Source organism: Sciurus carolinensis, chromosome 8, assembly GCF_902686445.1.
Source record: "Sciurus carolinensis chromosome 8, mSciCar1.2, whole genome shotgun sequence".
Classification (NCBI taxonomy): domain Eukaryota; kingdom Metazoa; phylum Chordata; class Mammalia; order Rodentia; family Sciuridae; genus Sciurus; species Sciurus carolinensis.
Genome location: NC_062220.1, coordinates 75,925,479 through 75,936,741, shown reverse-complemented (window position 1 = coordinate 75,936,741; position 11,263 = coordinate 75,925,479).

Sequence of the window (11,263 nt, the reverse complement as noted above, 5' to 3'; positions counted from 1 at the left end):
CACCGTTTCCTCAAATAGGGAAACCTTCTCATTAATTATGCTAGCAAAACTGTCTTTTACTTACCTGAGCACTCACCATTCCCCGTACGGGCCATCACTTGCCGCTTGCCGCCGACCCGCGGGACAAACCACACGTACTCTTCAGAAGTTCATGAAGCAGCTTCCTTCTTTATTTGGATAACACCCTCAATATATAAGCAGTCTCATGCATATGCATTGTAACCAGATATGTCCATCCAATCCTATTAAAGGTCACGCGATCACGAGCTCAAGCATACATGTAAGATATATCTGTCCACGTGCTAGACGGCTGAACTAATTATCATACAGCCAATGGTAAACGCTTCCTGTTTTTCTCAAGGCACAGTCAGCACGCCGTTTGGCTCTCTGCCAGTCGCCATCTTTGGATGCATGTGGTGTAACCCTGGGCCCCGGGTCTCGCCTGCCACAAAAAACACTAGTACTCAAAAGAAGTCAAGAAAATAACTATGTTTAAGAAATCTAGAAATGAGAAGAGTGAGACAAATACATTTTTGTACAAATGACAACGAACCATTTGGTATACAAAATTTTTTTTTTTTTAAATGTCCTCAAAGGAATATTAAAGATTTTTTTTTTCATTGTAGTGGTCAAAAAATTGTCAAGTTTTTGTAATATTATATGTTGATTGTCTGTTCACAATTGTATTTCTTTCTGGTTTTTTCTTCAGTTATGTATTGTGCACAAATACAGTAGCCAGAGGCTGCCAAGTCCTCCTTCTTGGTGGCCTAGTTGTGTTGCCCGTTCTCAGCTTTCCTTGTCAGCATTATGAGGTAGGGCATGTTGGAAGGTGTTATCTGCTTCACTCACAGCAAGGGGTCTGTATAGAGTTCTGTGACAGGAGTTCCCACAGTGGAGATCCTAGAGGTAGGGTTTGTGTCTCCTAGATCCTCAGTGCATTCTTGAATGACATTTGGTCTGAAGCTTTTAAATCAGCACACCTCCAGGGCCTGGGTGCTTCTGATTCCCACTAGGAGTCTGTACCCCTGGAGTCTCTCCTGGATTCCACTCCTGTGGTGGAGGAGCCAGTCCTTTTCTCCCTCAACCACTCCTGGCTCCCATATCTTGGCCTCCTGGGCTCTGCCTCCTGGGCTTGGTCTCCTGGGCTCAGTACTATAGTGCCTGATCAAGTTCACTCCCCCGCCCCCAACACACACCTGATCAAGTTCCTGGTGCTCCCCAACTGGTCCTGTGAACTGTGAGACTCAAAGGGTGAGAGGGACCCAGGATCACTTGTGTCTGAGTGTCTCAAATACCCCTGGGTACACCATTTTCCATACCTGAACTTCACCCGATTTTCTAGTCACACTCTGGGTTATGTAGCAGGCCTCTGCCAGGTCATGGTTGTGGACCCAGAAGGAATCATACAGGTCTGAGTACCTGGGTTTGGGCCTACACCTGCCAGCCACCATAGTGCAGCAGGAAATAACAGCAGCTATCTTGGCTGTCCACAAGTCACCAGAGTCATGCAGTGTCATTTTTACATGAAAATTTACTGAACCTCACCCCTGGATCAGTTTGACCATGTCTTTGATCACTGATTTCTCTGTTTTACTACATGACACAGTGCCACCTGAAATGCAGGTTTTATTAGTCTGCCTCCCTGATTTACCTGTGGTGGATCCGCATCAGTAGCTTCCTGTGGTGAGTGCTTTGTTTTTTAAATTTGATTCTGTCCAAACTTCTGAATCTCTAGGCTGTTCTGAGAGTATGGTATTAAAATTTCTGTGATGTTTTTCTTTTTCACCCACCTGAAGGAGAAGCTGTTTGTGTGCTTTCTAGGTCTCACACCATATAGCAGCATGAAAATAGTCTCCTCTCCTCTATCATCTTGCCTCAGTCCAGAATATGTTATCTTAACCCACTTAAAATAAGGCAATTCAAAGTTGAGTTTTAGTTTATTTGGTGACCAATGTACTGCTGACTCTTATTTTTTCTTGTAAATACTTGGGTCTCTCATCATTATTGGAAGCAGAACTCTAATTTTTGATCTATTATTCAGCTGTGCTAAGTTTCAGATCCTGTCAATTATTTTCATTTTAGCTCAATCCTTCAGTTTTTTAGTTAATGTTTGGTAAAGATGAGTTACTACATGTCATGATCACTTATATTCACTTTTCTTCAATGGCTTACAAAGATTAATCTACATTAATTGTATTATAATATCCACAAGTATAAGTGCTTTTAAAATATTTTTGAGATAAAACTCACATAACATAAAATTAATTCATTTAGAGTGAACAATTTAGTGGCATTTTTCTACCTTCACAATGTTTTTCAATACCTATCTGTACCTAATTCTAAAACATTTTACCATCACAAAAGAAAACATTCATCCATTAAACAATTATTCCTCATGCACTTTATCCTTACTCCCTAGTCCATGGAAAATGTCATCCTGCTTTATGTATCTATGAATCTACATGCATTAATATGAAATTCTGGGTATTTCATATGAATGGAATCACGCAATATGTGACTTTTGTGTCTGGATTCATTCACTTAATATAATACTTTCAAGGTTTATTTATGTTTTATTATGTATCAGAACATCACTTTTATGAAAAAAAATTCCATTGTATACATAGAATGCATTTTGGTTATTTAATTAATCTGTTGATAGATATTTGGACGGTTTTCACTTTTTGTTATTGTGAACATTTGCCATTGTAAACATATGTGTCTGTGATGGTAAATTTGAGTATTTAGTTGACTAGACTGAAAGATGCTTAGAGAATTGGTGTGGACTATTTCTGGGTGTGTCTTTAGAGTCTTTTCAAGGACTAATTTGTGGATCAGAAAATTGACTGGGGAGGACCCACCCTAAATGTGGATTAGCACCATCCAGTAGTGGGAGGGACCAGATTAAATAGAATGTAAGGAAGAGGATCAGAAAGTAGAAGAAGAGAGAAACTTGTTTTTCCTTTGCTCTTACTGAGTTGGCATATTTACCCTTGTTTGTAAGACCTCAGGAGTTTGTTGGTTTCTTTTCCTTTTTTCTTCCTTCTTTCCTTCCTTCCTTTCTTCCTTCCTTCCTTTCTCCCCCCCTCTTCTTCTTCTTTTGTTCCCCTCCTCCTCCTCCTCCTCCTCCTCCTCCTCCTCCTCCTCCTCCTCCTCCTCCTCCTCCTCCTTCTTTCTTCTTGTGGTTGTAACACTTGAATCAGGGTCTCCCCAGAATGAGATACTCTTGGGCTTTGGCTTGAACTGAGGACTACATCACTGGGTCCTTTTTATGAAACTTGCTGCTACTACAGACTGCCTTGGCTCTCTAGCTTACAGATGGTCATAATGGAACTTTTCAGCCTTTGTAATGATGTGAGAAAATCTAATAAATCCCCTCTTCTATTGGTTCTGTTTCTCTGGAGAATCCAAATATTTGTTAAGTAACTCTTTTCAATTCTTTTGGGTGTATACCTACAAGTGAAATTGCCTGGTTGTGTGGTAATCCTGCATTTCATTTTTTTGTAAATCCACCAAATTATTTTCCACAGTAGCTGAACCAATTTATATCCCTATGAGTAATGTCTGAATTCCAATTTACCCATGTCCCTAACACTTATTCTGTTTTTTTTTTTCATTCTTTTCATATATATGATTGCTAGTATTTTCTCACATACTTCAAGTCATTTTTTTTTTTCACTTTCTGGAGTATATCTTTTGATGCATGAAATTTCAAGAAGTCAAATTTATTTATTTATTTTTAATTTTTATCCTTATGGTTTTATTGTTACATTTATGAATTCATTGTCAAATCTAAGATTATAAAGTCACACCTCTGTTTTCTTTTAAGAATTTTATGATTTTGGCCCTTGTATTTAGATAATCAGCATGGTTTGAGTTAATTTTTGTGTTGAATGAGGTAGAAGTTCAACTTCCTTCCTTTGCATGTGGATACCCAGGTATCTTATCATCACTTTTGGAGAATATTATTTTTCTTCCTTTAAATGATCTTAGCACCATTATCAAAAATCAGTTGGACGTAGATTTACATGTTTATGTCTAGATTCTCAATTCTATTTCATTTTACTAACTCAGCCTATGTGCATATCAATATTTCTTTATTATTTTTAATTTTATTGGTACATTATGATTGTACATAATAGTGGGAATTGTTGTGACAGATGTGTATGTGTGTATGAAATAATGTGATCAATTTCATTCTCTAATACCTCCCTGCCCTTCCTTTCTTTCTCTCCCTGATTCTCTTTCCCTGCTCTGCAGGTTTTCATTCTATTTTTATGAAGTCCTTTTTATATTTTTTATTTTTCTTTCTAACTTCCATGTATGAGAGAAAACATGCAATGCTTTGCTTTCTAAGTTTGGCTTATTTCACTCAAGTTGATGGTATCCATTCATTGTTCTGAAAATAACATGCTTTTTCTATTATGCCTGAATAAAACTCCATTATGTTTATATGCATTTTCTTTATTCATTCATCTGCTGATGGTCGTCTAGATTGACTCCATTACTATGCATGCTTCACTATAGTAGACAACTAAATTCTTTGGAAAAGGAAGGAATGATATAACTGGGTCAGAATGTGGTTCCATTCCTAGTAATTTGAGATACCCCCACACTCATTTGCATAGTGGTAGTACCAGTTTACAATTCCACCAATATTGTATAAGTGTTCCCTTTTCCCCACATTCTCACTAGCGTTTTGGAATTTGTATTATCAATTATGACCATTTTTTTTATTGCAAACAAATGGGATACATGTTGTTTCTCTGTTTGTACATGGAGTAAAGGCATACCACTTGTGTAATCATAAATTTACATAGGGTAATGTTGCTTGATTCATTCTGTTATTTTTTTCCTCACCCCCACCCCTCCCACCCCACTTTTCCCTCTATACAGTCCTTCCTTCCTCCATTCTTGCCACCCTCCTTAACCCTAACCCTAAACCTAACCCTAACCCTAATGCTAACCCCTCCCACCCCCCATTATATATCATCATCCACTTATCAGCAATATCATTCATCCTTTGGTTTTGTGAGATTGACTTATCTCACTTAGCATGATATTCTCCAGTTTCATCCATTTGCCTGCAAATGCCATAATTTTATCATTCTTTATGGTGGGGTAATATTCCATTGTATATATATGCCACAGTTTCTTTATCCAGTCATCAACTGAAGGGCATCTAGGTTGGTTCCACAATCTGGCTATTGTGAATTGAGCAGCAATGAACATTGATGTGGCTGTATCTCTGTAGTATGCTGATTTTAAGTCCTTTGGGTATAGGCCAAGGAGTGGGATAGCTGGGTCAAATGGTGCTTCTATTCCAAGAATTCTAAGGAATCTCCATACTGCTTTCCAGAGTGGCTGCACTAATTTGCAACCCACCAGCAATGTATAAGTGTACCTTTTTCCCCACATCCTCACCAGCACCTATTGTTGCTTGTGTTCTTGATAATCGCCATTCTAATTGGGGTGAGATGGAATCTTAGGGTAGTTTTGATTTGCATTTCTCTTATTACTGGAGATGTTGAACATTTTTTCATATATCTGTTGATTACTTGTACATCTTCTTCTGTGAAGTGTCTGTTCATTTCCTTGGCCCATTTTTTGATTGGATTATTTGTATTCTTGGTGTAGAGTTTTATGGGTTCTTATATATTCTGGAAATTAGCGCTCTATCTGAAGTATGAGTGGCAAAGATTTTCTCCCACTCTGTAGGCTCTTTCTTCATATTACTGATAGTTTCCTTTGCTGAGAGAAAGCTTTTTAGTTCGAATCTATCCCAGTTATTAATTCTTGCTTTTATTTCTTGTGTTATGGGAGTCCTGTTAAGGAAGTCTGTCCTAAGCCGACATGTTGAAGATCTGGACCTACTTTTTCTTCTATAAGATGCAGGGTCTCTGGTCTGATTCTGAGGTCCTTGATCCATTTTGAGTTGAGTTTTCTGCAGGATTAGAGATAGGGGTTTAATTTCATTCTGTTGCATATGGTTTTCCAGTTTTCTCAGCACCATTTATTGAAGAGGCTATCTTTTCTCCATTGCATATTTTTGGAACCTTTGTCTAGTATGAGAAAATTGTATTTATTTGGGTTTTTGTCCATGTCCTCTATTCTGTACCATTGATCTATCTGTCTATTTTGGTACCAATACCATGCCGTTTTTGTTACTATTGCTTTGTAGTAGAGTTGAAGATCTGGTATTGCAATACCCCCTGCTTTGCTCTTCCTGCTAAGGATTACTTTAGCTATTCTGGGTTTCTTATTCTTCCAGATGAATTTCATAATTGCTTGCTCTATTTCTGCAAGGTACATCATTGGGATTTTAATTGGAATTGCATTGAATCTGTATAGCACTTTAGGTAGTATGGCCATTTTGACAATATTAATTCTGCCTATCCAAGAACATGGGAGATCTTCCATTTTCTAAGGTTTTCTTTAATTTCTTTCTTTAGTGTTCTGTAGTTCTCATTGTAGAGGCCTTTCACCTCCTTTGTGAGATTGATTCCCAAGTATTTTATTTTTTTCGATGCTATTGTGAATGGGGTAGTTCTCCTAACTTCTCTTTCTGAAGATTCATCACTTATGTATAAAAGTGCATTGGACTTATGAGCATTGATCTTGTAACCTGCTACTTTACTGAATTCACTTATGAGTTCTAAAAGTTTTCTGGTGGAATTTCCAGGTTCCTCTAAATATATAATCATGTCATCAGCGAACAGGGATAGTTTGAGTTCTTCTTTTCCTATTCGTATCCCTTTAATTTCTTTGTTTTGTCTAATTGCTCTGGCTAGAGTCTCAAGGACGATGTTGAATAGAAGTGGTGAAAGAGGGCATCCCTGCCTTGTTCCTGTTTTTAGGGGGGATGCTTTCAGTTTTTCACCATTTAGAATGATATTGGCCATGGGCTTAGTGTAGATGGCCTTTACAATGTTAAGGAATGTTCCCACTATCCCTTTTTTTCTAGTGTTTTGAGCATGAAGGGATGCTGTATTTTATCAAATGCTTTTTCTGCATCTATTGAAATATTCATGTGATTCTTCACTTTAAGTCTGTTGATATGGTGAATGACATTTATTGATTTTCTGATGTTGAACCAACCTTGCATCCCTGGGATAAAACCCACCTGATCGTGGTGCACTATCTTTTTAGTGTATTTTTGTATGCGATTTGCTAAAACTTTGTTTAGAATTTTTGCGTCGATGTTCATTAAGGATATTGGTCTGAAATTTTCTTTCCTCAATGTGTCTCTGTCTGGTTTAGGTATCAGGGTGATATTGTCTTCATAGAATGAGTTTGGGAGGGTTCCCTCCTCTTCTATTTCATGGAATACTTTGAGGAGTATTGGAATGAGCTCTTCTTTAAAGGGTTTTGTAGAACTCGGCTGAGAACCCATCTGGTCCCGGACTTTTCTTTGTTGGTAGGCTTTTGATGACCTCTTCTATTTCATTGCTTGAAATTGATTTATTTAAGTTGTGTATGTCCTCCTGGTTCAGTTTAGGTAATTCATATATCTCTAGAAACTTGTTGATGTCTTTGAGGTTTTCTGTTTTGTTGGAGTATAGATTTTCAAAATAGTTTCTAAATTATGTTTTGTATTTCACTTGTGGTGTCTGTTGTGATATTTCCGTGTTCATTCCGAATTTTAAGTAATTTTTCTCCCTCTTTCTCTTTGTTAGTGTGGCTAAGGGTTTATCAATTTTGTTTATTTTTTCGAAGAACCAACTATTTATTTTGTCAATTTTTGTATTGTTTCTTTTGTTTCAGTTTCGTTGATTTCTGCTCTGATTTTAACTATTTCCTGTCTTCTAGTACTTTTGGTGTTTGTCTGCTAATTATGACCATTTTAACTGGAGTGAGATACCACCTCAGTTTTGTTTTGATTGCTAAAAGTGTTGTACAGTTTTTCATGTATTTCTTGGTCTTCTAAATTTCTTGTTTTGAGAAATTACTATTTAATTCATTAGCTCTTTCATTGATTGGGTTACAAGTATTTTTATTTTATTTTTTTGTTTTCTTTCTTTCTTTTTGGTTCTTTATGCATTCTGGCTATTATTCCTATGTCAGAAGAGTAACTGGGAAACATAATCTTCCATTAGGAGGGCTTTTCTACACACTCTTGATTCCTTTCCTATGCAGAGGTTTTTAATTTAATGTCATTCTATTTATTGATTTTCATTATTATTTCCTGAGTTTTAGTATTATTCCATCCTTTTGTTGGATTGTTCCCTACACCAGTATGAAGTAGTCTTTTTGTCTCTTGGGACTTATTTTTACATGAAATCTGCTTTGCCAAATATAAGAGTAGCTAGACCTACTTGATTTTAGATTTTTTATGAATTATCATTTTCTATCCTTGTAAATTCAGCTTATGAGTTATGCCTGTCACAAACATCATATGCATGGGTCATGCTTTTTAATCCAATTCAGCAGTTTATGTCTTTTACTTGGAGACTTGAGAACATTTATATTCATTGTTATTTTAGAGAGATGATTATTATTTCTTGCCATTTTGATTTATTTCTTATGTTTAATTTTCTCCTAATTCTCAGTTCTTCTAATGAGATTCATCCTTTCCTGAGTTCTGCTGTTTGCCATTATCTTCCTTAAGTAGGGCTCTTTAAGTAATTTCTGCACTGATGGCTTAGTAGTATGAAATATTCTAGTTTCTAATATGTTGGGGATTTTTTTTAGTACATTCTTTCGGAGTTCAAAGCCCATCCACATCATTCCAAGCCCTCTTGGATTTTAGGGTTTCTTCTAAGAAATCTGATGTTATCCTGATGACTTTTCTCTAAATGTGACCTTATACTTCTTTCTTTTGAGACTATTAGAATTCTGTTCTTTTTTGTTTGTCAGGCATTTTAATTATAATGAATTATAATGTATCCTGGATTCTTTTTTAATCTTTTCTGTTGGTGGCTATAAATATATCCTGTAGCCGAACATACAAATCAGTCTGTAGGACTGAAAAAAATTTGGTGTCATTTTGTTGAATAGGTTATCAATGACATTATGTATATTTTTTCCTTGATGGCCATGCTTATTAACTTTGATGTGTCCCAGAGTCCTTGTTTATTCTGATTATGGTTTCTCATTTATTTTGTTTATTGCTGTCTAAGTGTTCATGTTCATATAACTTGTCTTCAAAGTCTAAAATTCTGTTTTCTCCATGGTCTAATCTTTTAGTGATACTTTCAACTGTTTTTTAAATTTGATTCATTGAGGTTCTTCATTTTCAAGGTTTTTGTTTTTTTCTTTTTCAGAATTTTTTTCTTTGACATGATCATTTATATTCTGCATTTTCTCCCTTAGTTCATTTCTTAGGTGTTCTTTTAGTTCATTGTTCATTTTAACAATCAAATTTCTTGGTTTTAGTCTTTCATTTCCTCCACTTGGATGTCTATAAGGTCAGTTGATGGAGTGTTGTGAACTTTGGGGAGTATCTTATTTCCTTGGTTTGTCATTAGAACTGTATTTCTGTTGATTTTTCCACATCTGCTAAGATGATTATCTCTTGTGTTATACAAGGGACTTTTAGGGAGTTGCTTTCTCTTGACTATATACCCTGGGTTGAGTGTATTTTTAATTGTCTGTATGCCCACTCAACATGATCACATTGTGTTTAGTATCTAGCACCACTTTGAGAGGAGATAAGAGGAGATACTAATTACCAGTGAGACCACTTCAGAGCAAAGCCACACACTAATAAAGTTTTTTTTATTTTTTTTCTTTTTTCTTTTTATAGACTGCATTTTGATTCATTGTACACAAATGGAGTACATCATTTCGTTTCTATGGTTGTGCACCACATAAATTCATACCATTTGTGTAATCATACATGTACATAAGATAATGATGTCTGTCTCATTCCACCATTTTTCAACCCCCCCCCCCCCCCCATTTTCCTCTACATAATCTAAAGTTCCTCCATTCTTTCCTCACCCCCATTATATATCATCATCCACTTATCAGGGAATAAAGAATAATATTATGGCATTTGAAGATAATAAACCTTTAAAAGTCTTGTTGAAATCTTCTTCACAACTCCACATATTCAAGTGGAAAGTGGGAGTAAAGTCCTTGAATAGGCTGAGAAAGTAAAGAAAATCCAATTGCTATTAAATTATATAGGGCATGTGATGGTGAAAAAAAAGGAAAAAGAATGAAGAAATAATTGAAGGGATAAGGATAAGAAAAGATAATGCAAGAAGTAAGACAGACAAAAGAGGAAAGAATATGAACCTTGGCAAGGAAATAAAATAGAATGAATAATTCCAATTAGTGCTTTAAAACCTTAAAAATACATAAAACTAAATTTAAATGCAATATCAAATAATAAAGAAGAAACTATTAAATTAATAAGAAAGTTTATATCTGTGGAATCAAAACCAACATTAAAGAGGTTTATTTTATTCCATATCAAGGTATGTGAGACTCCTTACTGGGTCTTCCTTATATGTATTTCATCAGATTTTGTGAGACTTAGTACATGCTACATGTCCTTATTTTATACCTTTAAGTTTCTCTGGATGTAGAGGTAAAATCTCAGCCCAACTCTGATGCAAACCTGTGGTATCTTCTTCCATTCTTTAGTATGTTCAGGTACCCAATTGTTTTCTGGTGGTTCAGAGGAGATAACCCCTAGTTATCTGTGGACTAGCAGCCAGGTCTCTCCTTGGTTGGAGATGTTGTCTTGTGTGCCAACTTGTAAAATGCTTTGCCCACCTGGAGTTGTCACCCATATAAATTTAAGGGTTCACAGGGTGTGGTTATCTAATGCGGACATGTGATGGTCCATTTGAATTGGTGCTGTAAGGCCCTTGGGAGATGCAGGGAACCTGTCTCTAACTGACACACATGTCAAGGGAACTGCATCTGGGTGTGCTGGGCAGTGACCAACATTTGTTGAGTGCTCATCTGCAGGAAACCTCTGCAATGCATGCAACTGTGTTGGGATATGGGGCACCTCTGCTGGCTACTTGGGAATTCAGTCAATGAGTCCACACCTGCACATGATTCACAGACTGTGTCTGTGGTGACTGTGTCTGTTGGCTACTTCTGTGGGGCATTCAGCATTGATGAGATATAGAGGGCTTCTGTCAGCTACTATGGACCCTGCAACTTCTGCTGGCCACTAGGGAATGTTGTCAGCAGGTGTCTGCAATAGTTCAGGGTCCACAGGTGTCTGTGTGGGTGGGACATGGGCAGGGCACCTCCCTGAGTCATGTGTTCCTGATGGATTGCATGAGGGACCAAGGCTTCT